The sequence below is a fragment of the Strongylocentrotus purpuratus genome, unplaced genomic scaffold (assembly GCF_000002235.5).
Source record: "Strongylocentrotus purpuratus isolate Spur 01 unplaced genomic scaffold, Spur_5.0 spur5_scaffold_12, whole genome shotgun sequence".
Taxonomy (NCBI): Eukaryota; Metazoa; Echinodermata; class Echinoidea; order Camarodonta; family Strongylocentrotidae; genus Strongylocentrotus; species Strongylocentrotus purpuratus.
The window spans coordinates 23,498,176-23,509,221 of NW_022145597.1; the positions used below are offsets into that span (position 1 = coordinate 23,498,176).

At 40.6% G+C, this 11,046-nt stretch overlaps 1 long non-coding RNA gene across 1 annotated transcript; it reads right to left on the minus strand.

Annotated features, from left to right (window-relative positions):
- Window positions 1-2,134: 2,134 nt before the first annotated feature.
- On the minus strand, window positions 2,135-10,059 carry LOC115922716. Its single transcript, XR_004063575.1, has 5 exons — window positions 9,937-10,059; window positions 5,151-5,243; window positions 4,341-4,477; window positions 3,405-3,521; window positions 2,135-2,652 (listed from the first exon to the last, which is right to left on the minus strand). It is a non-coding gene; the product is annotated as an uncharacterized LOC115922716 (long non-coding RNA).
- Between the last annotated feature and the right edge of the window lie 987 nt (window positions 10,060-11,046).

The following is an 11,046-nucleotide window of genomic DNA, read 5'->3' on the forward strand; positions in this document are numbered from 1 at the left end:
TTTCCCCTCATTTCCTAAACGCTCCACGGAGTATACGCCCTTATTCCCTTACCCGGCCGGCCGCCCTCTTAAATCCAAAAGAATGCCCCCTTTCGCCTTCTTCCCACCTACGCTCCCTTTTTTCCGCGTCTCATTAATGTTGGTCCCTCTCTCGATCCCCCTTTCTCCCTGCTTCCCCTCTCCAGGCGCGGATCCAGGATTTCTTAGGGGTGGGGGCCCATTTTTTTTAATTTTTGCTCCCGGAAATTTGAAAATCGCGCCAGCCGAAAATGCGCTCAGTGGGGGGGGGGGGGGGGGGGGGGGGGGGGGGGGGTGAGCAAATTTTTTTTTGAGGGGGCCCTTTAAAATTTGCATCCCCCCCTCCCCCTTGAGCGCCAGGGGGGTGGGGGGGCGGGAATCTCCCCAAAAGGTAAAATATTTTTGAAGGGGGGGGGGACGGCCCCCCCCAGATCCGCCACTGCCCCTCTCTTACATCGCTCTCTCAGCTCCACGTTCCTCTCTGTTTCCTCTACTTTTTGTTCCCCTTTAACCTCCCCTTAGTGGGGTAGTGAGCACATTTTTTTGGGGGGGGCCCTCTAAATTTTGACCCCCCCCCCTTGAGCGCCAGGGGGGGGGGGGGCGGGGGGGTGCGGCATCTCCCCAAAAAGGTAAAATTAACGTGTTTTTACATTTTTATTTTCGAAGGGGGGGGGGAATGGCCCCCCCCCCACCCGGATCCGCCACTGCCCCTCTCTTACCTCGCTCTCTCAGCTCCACCGTTCCTCTCTGTTTCCTCTACTTTTTGTTCCCCCTTTAACCTCCCCTTAGTGGGGTAGTGAGCACATTTTTTTTTTTTGGGGGGGGCCTCTAAATTTTGACCCCCCCCCCCCTTGAGCGCCAGGGGGGGGGGGGGGCTGGGGGTGCGGCATCTCCCCAAAAAGGTAAAATTAACGTGTTTTTACATTTTTATTTTCGAAGGGGGCGGGAGGGAATGCCCCCCCCCCCCCCACCCAGATCCACCACTGCCCCTCTCTTACCTCGCTCTCTCAGCTCCACCGTTCCTCTCTGTTTCCTCTACTTTCCCCCTTTGTCCTCCCCTTAATGGGTAGATACACTTTTTTTTGGGGGGGGGCCCTCTAAATCCCCCCCCCCCCCTTGAGCGCCAGGGGGGGGGGGTGGGACATCTCCCCAAAAAGGTTAAATTGACGTGTTTTTACACGTTTTATTTTTGAAGGGACGGCCCCCCCCCCCTCCCCGGATCCGCCACTGCCCCTCTCTAACCTCGCTCTCTCAGCTCCACCATTCCTCTCTGTTTCCTCTACTTTCTGTTCTCCCTTTAACCCCCCCCCCCCCCCCCATTAATTCCTCTTTTCCCCCCTGCTTTCACAGAGTCTCCTCATTGTATATTATATCAACTCCCATTTCTTGGCCTTCCTCCTCTTTCAGCCTAACATCATATATCGGGCATAATATATCATTATTATTGTCCCACTCATTTCTAGCCCTTCCTCCATTTTCTTCCCCATTTCATCCTCTTTTTTCTCACTCAATCCATCTCCTCCCTTCTTCCCTATTCTACTCTATATACCTCTCTCTTCTACCTCCTGCTCCCGCCCTCCTTTACCCCTCCAATTCTGTTTTCCACACTCAGTCTCCTTCTCACCTCATCCCCTTCTATTCTCTCGATCCTCCTTCCCCACCCTCTCTAAACTCATTCTATCGCCTCATTTGCCGTCTTGCTCATCGTGTTGATATAGGTGATATATTACTATATTATCCTTGTCTCCTTATGTAGAAAACAAAACCTGTTACAATACAAAATATGGGGCACTTATCCCTCTTCACCAACCCCTCCCCGAATCAAAGAATATGTACAACTCATGGTTGGGAGGAACAAAAATTTAAATTTCCTCATAAAAGGAATCAATGTTACTGATCATGCTGAGCTTATAATGCAGTCGCTTGTCTTCACACATTCTTTATATATGAAACAGCCCCGGCAACTGAGTGGCCGGTGGCCGCCTATCACACTGCCCAAATCGCGTTCCAGAGAAGAACAAAGTCCACACAAAGAAATAAAATTCTCGACAAATGTTGAAGTGGATAGTAACTTTATTACAATTTATTACATTTAATCATGAAAAGTCACATCTATGGGTGGAAGCCCCCAACTCTGCTAAAACTTTAGCACCTCATGGCGGCAAAGGAAATGAGGTATGAAACAAAATGAGGAAGTCATCCGAAAAGTAAAAGCTCGTGCCAATTCAGGAACTGCTTCCCATTTTATACCTTCTGACACGTGTGTTGCCCCTTAAAAGGGCGTGTCACTACGAGGCATTGCGTCAAATTAATCCCTGGAACCATATACACCCATATTAAAAGGAACTTTATTAATTTTCCGAACTTAACCTCCAGAGTTGAGCTCACCGGACCCACCATTACTCCTCTACAATCCATTGATTGAGTTTATGTGTATTGCAAGTAGTCCACAGTCAGAAGGGTCACAAACCCCTCTACATGTACATCCACTGTCACATCTCGATTCTTGAGATGAACTCGGTAGAAGTATCCACATTGTTTTGGAGTTGCATGCTCCTTCTGGTGACTGCTCCCCTTCAGCTACTAGTACAGAAAAGTCCAATGGCATCCTTGTACGCAATTCTGACAAGCCGGCTGTTCATGAATAAAATATAAACTATTTTCAAATAGTATACAACTTTAGGAAGTAAAGCTGACATCATCAGTGTATTTCTTCTTCTTTTTCTTCTTGTTCTACTTCTTCTAGTAAGTAATCTTCAAAGAGTTATTCGTTTTATATAAACATATTGTTCGCTCGACAGGAGTACATTCCTTATTTTCCATGATTATCAGCCCAACGACACATCCCAGATAATTATAATAATACATGGTCTTCATGGTCTGAAATGAAATTACTGTATTACCAAACATGCCTTTCATTACTAATATACTACGTTTGTGTAAAAGATCTAATTAAACATTCAGACCATTGTTTTTAAAATGGCATTCACAGAGAAATCATAGAATTGAATTCCAAAAATACTTGACACCGGCAACTTTACAGTGTAAAAATCTCATTCTGATCTGAGTTGTTACAACCAAAGGTGTCCAATCATTTTAATTTTTTTTTACTGTTAGTATGCAAACATATTTTTCTTTATCACACTTCTCGGGCAACTACCTCCAGGACATCCAAGATACAGCCATATGACATAATTAGATCTTGTACTGCTAGGCTGACCGCCCTACCACCCCCATTTTTGTTTAAAATCACCAATCCAAACGTTGAACTTGGGTTACTGTTGTTAAGAAAATATATTGTGAAAGTGGGATGGGTTGCATGTGGTAAGGATGTGTTGGTTAACAATTGCAACAAAAAGTTCTCGCTATTTTATGGGGCGACTTACTTCAGACACTGTCATCTGGCCTCCAAGCTTTAGACAGCAAGGTCCTTGTCTACCATATCATCGTGAGCTTCTCATTCTACCGTTCATGTGCATGAAATACATTACATGTACAGGCACCTGTTTGTATAGAGACATAAAATAAACTCCTTTTATGGCATGTTCATGAAAGCAATGTACAGTACTAATTATAAAGCGAACAGCAGGGTAGGGTTCTTGCAGAATTTCTATAACTCGCAGTAAGGGTGTAATAAATATAAACTTTGAACAATACTGGTATGTAGAAAGGGATTTAGGGTAGCCCGAAATTGGGTCTGGCAATGTTTAATACATTTAGGGTTGACATTATGTTTAGCAATGGATCCAGGATTAAAGTTAAGAATTCATTTTGTGTTACAACATAACCAGTACATAAATGCCAATAGAGCATGTTGTAAAAATCGCTGAATTCTTTTAATTGGTAATACAGTGCTACATGTTTCACAAACTGCAGGCCAGTGTGTTTTTACTTTATAAAATCTATTGTAAATGATACTGTGTTATATACTTTTTTCCCTTCCACTCTACATCATGTTTCTGCTTTCACAATACAGAAGAAGATTTTAAAACTACCATTGATGAGTAAAAGATACATGCAGCTCCACCAGCACCTGGAAAATCCAGTTGTACAACACCTTCTCCTGAGACAATTGCTTCACATAATTTTTCTCCACTATTAAACTTCATCCCTAGGCCTAACCCTAAACCTAAACCACCTTAATCACAATTCCAACCCTCAGTCTAACCCTACACCTTTGACAAAATAAAGCCTAGAGTAGTCGTTGCAGGAGCAAATGTTGAGTTACTAAAAATGCCATGACAGACTCATATGCTATGAATTTATCTCTGTTTCTTTCCCTGATTTGTTAAAAAAACATTGTAATATGCATTATGAATTACCAGTCCATTGTGCTTCGCTCATATATTGCCAGGCACAAGAGGCCATCGCTTTGAGGTAAGGGGCAGAACATCAAGACTGAAGGTGGAACCTCAAGGCACTCCATGATCTCTCAACAGCAAGCCCTTCCTCTCCATCCCTGGAACCGAATTATAAAAATATTCAATAAATATTAACCAAATATGTAAGAATACACAAAAATTGCATTATTTTTTTTTCTTCAATTGTCTTCAATGTTTACTTTCTTTTTCAGCAAAATATGAAGGTCAATTATTTTCTTTTGCTTGTCATTCTGTTCTCTTCTTCAAGGCCTTCAAATGTTAATTATAAAAATATATATTGGAAGTTAAAATATACTTTAAATAACACTACAGCAACTTGTTAGTAGACATCTTGTTGCATATCATGTAGCACCAAATATATGTAAGAATACACAAAAATTGCATTCTTGTCTTCATGTTTACTTTCTTTTTCAGCAAAATGAAGGTCAATTACTTTTTGCTTGTCATTCCCCCCCCCCCCATCTCTTCTTCAAGGCCTTCAAATGTTAATTATAAAAAATATATATTGGAAGTTAAAATACACTTTAAATAAACACTACAGCAACTTGTTAGTAGACATCTTGTTGCACACATACCATGTAGCCACCCCTGAATCGATACTTCTCATACCAGCCCTTTGCACACCCCTCCAACTTGGCCTTATTTAATGCCCTCACCCATTTAAAAATTTCCTTTTACTTGACAAACTAAACAGGTCAAGTTTTAAAAAGTCCAAGTTAAAAAAAAAAATTAAAAAAAAAAAAAAATTACCTTTTCTTGTTGTGGTCTGTTTTCTCCAGGACATTCTTGTTTCAGGCACATACTCAAAGAAGCAAGCATATGGTAATACACTCTGTATATTTCCTGTAAAAGAGAGGGGGAAAATTTATTCTTAAAATAGCTAGGTTCACATTCAGACTCAGTGACTGAAAACAACAGTCACTGCTACAATGTTTGCAGTCTAAAGACTGAGAGCAGAGACAGAGTCTTGACGTAAACTAAGAGACATAGAGTCAAGAAAAAAGATCAATACTCTAGAATAAATTTAGAAACCACTAGCATGACTAGGCACTAGACTACACTACACTGCAGAGTGCAGTATACTTCTTCTCCTTCTTGAAGATAATCTGCCTCCTATCCTTCAATACCGGTACTGAAGATTCTTGCAGATGCCGTATATACATGTATATATATATATATTCGGCCTGAGTGGGGTGTGCAGGTAGACCACTACACCAGGTTTTTCCCCTATTCTTATACGAATAGTGCCGTGGGTTCTTAACGTGCAAGGGTAGTGACTATCCTGTACACGGGGTCTCCTTTTAACATCCTATCCGAGAGACGGATTGTTTTCCATGTAACATAGCCTGCGTCTATGAAACAACAAGGGAGGGGCACGTTAACACACAACGCTTGCTTCAGTCATCCGCCTGGGTGAGATTCGAACCCAAGATCTTTGGGCCGACAGGCAGACGCTTTACCGACTGAGCCAATTCGCCTCCTAGTCCTCCTACTGTCTACCGACTAGACTCTAGATTATTTACATTTCTATTTTAATTCTAACTTAACTAAAGTCTAGTGAAATCTTTACTCCAGGGAGCTCCGTCACCGAAGCCCTTCGGAGGCCGTAGGCGGAGCTCTCTGAAGCATGTACATGTATAGCATGGTGTTAGTGAAATCTAAACACTGTTTGGGGGTTTGCAGTTTATTGCAGGAGTTGTTGTTTTGGCTGCTTACAGCTTAGCCTGCCCTTGAAATAAAAATGAAATTTTTCAATTCTAAATTTATTAAATCCGACAGCCAAGTCCGGATAACAGCAACGGATGACAGTAGATCTACTACTACAGTATACCACTCCAGCAAAGCATAGACTGATATAGACCGAAAGCTTCAGTCTCTGATATCGACGGTTGTTCTGCTGAAATTGCATCTGGCTCATCTGACCGCCTCTATACATGTACATAGACTGAAGTACGTCCTATGGTGACTGAGTGGAACAAATGGTTTGGTTCGGCAGGACCGCGATGAATGAGATATGCAACAAGATTTTTACTCTTTACATCCTCATATATTCACTTTGGCTGTAAAATTACATTTGATTATATTAACAAATAAAAAATAACACAGAAATATCTACTTTGACTTACGATAGCTTGCTCATTTAGATCCTACATTAACAAGTCAACGCAAAGCGTAGCATCCCCTCGCAGGGTACAAATGGCCTATATACATGTACATCAGAACAAGTTACCTCCATTGGACTATACTATTATATTACTAGGCAAGGAAGTTAACCACATTTTCACATATATAATTAGGTGCTTTTGCATATTTAATGAGATATGACCTTTCACCTTTCACCTACATACTCGGAAATTTAACTTAGCCTGTATTTTGATATCATGTACCTTCATATCAAATTTCATTAAAATCCGTCAAACATTACCGAAGTTATTGATCGGAATCCAAAATTGTTACGGACAGACGGACGCACGGAAGGACGGACGGCAGTGTTTCTATATCCCCTCCAACTTCGTTGCTAGGGGATAATGATTAATCCGAGAAAGTCTCGTAGTCAACATGATTCGTTGTCAGCCACCTGGTTTTTAGATGATGAATATTCATTTTTTCTTTTTGAACGTCCAATAGCTACGTACGAGTCAGCCCGTCTTGACCCAGTGACGTATGCATATTCATAAACCCAATATTAAACGAGTGCTCTGATTGGCCATTGGCTATGTTTTGGTAGGTTGACCCGGAAATATATCGGCCGGGTCATGTCATAGATTACCAGAATGAATGCATGAAGGTACCGTTTCACGGTTCTGAAATCAAAATTGGATAACTCATACACGTACTGTACATGTAAGTCCGTAAATTTCACTTTGAAAATAAATCATAACAAATAACTGTGAATAGGAGAAAAATAAACATAGGGTCTAGCTTTTTTTCTATTTGCTTTATAAATCAGAATTCAGAAAATTAGATCTAAATTTAGAAAATCGGGGGAGCAGATTTCAGAGTAAAAAGAGGTACAGAATAGGCTCAATCTATCCCCCCTCCCCCCCCCCCCCCCCTCCCCCCCCCCCCCCCATGTGTGAGTCGTCTGGGTTACGATCTGTGTATGGGGAATGTCAACAAATGTCAGTTTTATTAAAGAAATGACCCATATCAGACGGTTATTTCTGTCTAAGACTGATAGAGAAACCCCCCCCCCCCTCAGTGTTATTTAGGGTACACATATGCTTGTTCCCTCTTTTTGAAAGCACCCCCTATCTGAGGACTGCCAAAATTTCTGGACGCCCCTTATGCGGGCTTTTCCTGCCTTTGAGACCCCCCCCCCCCTAAATCCGGAACACTGCTCAATGAACCCCCTATCTCAGAAAAAGCAGACCAACCCCCCCCCCCCCCCCCCCCCCTTTACTCAGATAAGCTGTCATTACTGGTTGGCTCACACACCCAGGGAATACCCCAAAGAACTTAGCCTGCATTACATACATTTAGCACATGAAATACATACAAAATTTCTGTGCTCCTGTTTTCATTCATACATATATACCTTGTAAGAATAAACAAAGTCTGCAAATTAGTTCTATGCTCACTTATCTGCATAATATATCACTACCGAATAATTAATTTAGTGCCTGATATTGAGACTTAGTTAGAAATAAGCCTTCCATTATTCTTAACTGACATCACCTGTGCCTGCATAACTGTGTCCTTTCACATAGGCCTACTAATGTTTGTACCTGTCATAATGAATGACTTTGTAATCAAACTCTGTAACTAAGTACTTTATCCTCGTAAAGATACTCTTTAGATTTAATGAATCAGTAATTACTGCTATTTAATTTTAGGTATCATCAATCGTCACTAAACTAAAGTACTGATTTGGAGTGAAATCAGTTGAGTTTTGTACAGTGGTGTTTGAAATGATGAGAATATAGGTTCAATACACAGGACACAGCCAGGATAGTAATGCAGCTGTGTGTGAATTAGGATAGACTACAGTATAAAAACAGTCTACATCAATCCCTGGATTTGATCAATTTTTCTATGTTCAAGATATTTTATAATCCCCTTTTTTAATTTCTCAGGAGTCCAAAGAGATGAGAGAAAAAAGAAAAAACACCCCCTTCTTAAAGAAATCTCCGAGGTGAAAAGTCAAATACACCCCTTTTTTTTAGAATTCTCGGGCCGGACCTTGTCGCACAAAAAGTACCCCGTTACCGGACATTTTGGTAACACGCATGGTATCCCTCCGTTTTCGGAATGGGGGGGGGGGGGGCAGGATAGAGAGTCAATGCTAATGCGTATTGACCTTAGCTATTTAGCACTGCACTACGTGTTAATACTTTTATAGGCAGAATTGCACACACAAATAGTCCATACACACCTAACAAACGAATGCACGCAATAAAGACGATGCGAAGTGGCTGATTGGCAATTTTGACAGTAAGCCCACGCTTAAAATCTTTAAATTATTCTTTCTAACTTCTGTAAATTATATTTTACTGCTATTTTAGACTAGTAGCCTAGTATTAGTAGTAGGGGTGTCATCATTTGTCACTAGATCTAAGTAAAGTTAGAATTTTGAGTGAAATCAGCTGAGTTTTGTACAGTGCTGTGTGAAATGTTGAGAATCAACAGCACAGCTTTTAATACACAGCCAGGATGCAGGAGGCGAGTTTGCTCAGTTAGTAAAGCGTCTGCCTGTCGAAGCAAACATGAAGATATAGGTCACGTCTAGTCTAGATCTAAGAAGGGAGATCCCGGGTTCGACCCCAACCCAGGCGGATGACTGAAGTGTGTTAATGTTCCCCTTCCCTTGTTCATAGGCGCAGGTTATGTCAACTGGAAAACAGGATAGGACGTTAAATGGAGGCCCCGTGTACACAAGAGTGACCACCCTTGCAAAGAACCATTTCAATCATTGCACTATTCGTAGCTATAAATTATAGCTCTAGAGGTCTAGTAAGTAGTAAAATCTAGACCCTAGTGTAATGGTCCACATGCACACCCCAATCAGGCCTAGTACTAGTAGTATACATGGTATAGATCTAGATTCTAGGCCTGCCTAGGGCAGGCATCTTGAAGAATCTTCAGTATTGAAGGAGGCCGGAGGCAGATTATCTTGAAGAAGAAGAAGGATAGATCTAGTAATATTTATATACTTGTTGTTGTAAAGCGCTTAGGCCTAAAGGCGCTGAGAGACATTTGTATTAAGCGCTATATAAAAATTATTATTTATTATTATTAATGCAGCTATGTGTGTGCAGTAGACAGTAGGCCGTAGGGACTGTTGCGAAAATGCCCGGAGTTCTAGGGCGGGCACCGGCACTACACGCAGCTTCAGCTCTCAGGTCGCGCCTGAAATTGGGCAATTTAATTAGATCCGTCTAGGCCTACTCATGCACTCGCCCCGGCTACTCACACACGAGCTCTAACTCTCAGGATCAATCTTTTTTTAACCTCCGGAAAGTATTCAAATATCAAAAAACACATAAATATCACCTTATGAATACGAAATTACGGAATAAATATGACTTGTACTTACAGGATTTCTACAGAAAACCGTGTCCAGCACCGAAGTTGCCTGTTAGGTTCATTGTCACAGATAAGGTCTATATTTAGCCTTGTGGTTGTTTTAGTAGGCGCAGAGTGCTCGTTCGCGAACTATCAATACATTATTGACTATATAAACTTGTTATTTGTTTTATGAAACGGATTTTTACTTCTATCGCAGATTGAATTCTTAATTAGATGTGTTATAAATAACAATTTTGTTTATATTAATTCGATTCTGAGTTCAATGCTGCGGATATATTCGAGTCTCTTAAGACATCTGGTGCATTTGAGTCTTGAACAAGACTATTCAGACGCTACCCCTTGGTAGCTGTTCTTAAAGAAAATATCCGCAATTGTCAACTACTGCTTTGTGTCGATCACGCTGTCATTTAAGTTGTAGGCAGTTTTGTTTGTTAAAGTTCTGTTTCAAAGGGAAACAATTATCTTCATAAGCCAATTAAGTCGAATTCAGAAGAATGTTAGATGGTGCAGAGGTACAGCTCAATTAGACTATACAGTGAAACTAAGGTCAGTATAAAGATAATGATAATAATAGTAATAATAATGATAATAATAATAACAACAATAAAAACTTACAATAATGATAATAAACCATATGTTTGAGGCATGGAGCTTTTATGTCACTTCAATTCAGTTCGCACCATTTGACAGTTTTGGTTAAATTATGCTCTCGCCAGATCAGACATATTGAATATATATTTTTCAAATTAAAACTAAGTTGTAGTCTATGTGACAAAATTGAATAGCGGAACTACAATTCATCGCCCCAGAATTAATACTGCTTGAACACTCATGCTGAGGATAATTTACAAGAAACATAATAGCATAATGATACCTCAAAGTTAATTGTGCTGAAAATAAAGTTTATTGAGGGGGTGCATTAAAAGAAAACATATGGAGATAATGAATAATAACATATGCAAGGTAAACCAAAAAAGCCCAAATCTATACCATATAGATGAATACCAAGGTTTCATTGTTCTAAAACGACTGCAGGATTAAATAAATTCCTATTATGCGAATGATTTATTTAACATGAAATGGGTATACATAAACATTGTTAATATCGTGATATCCA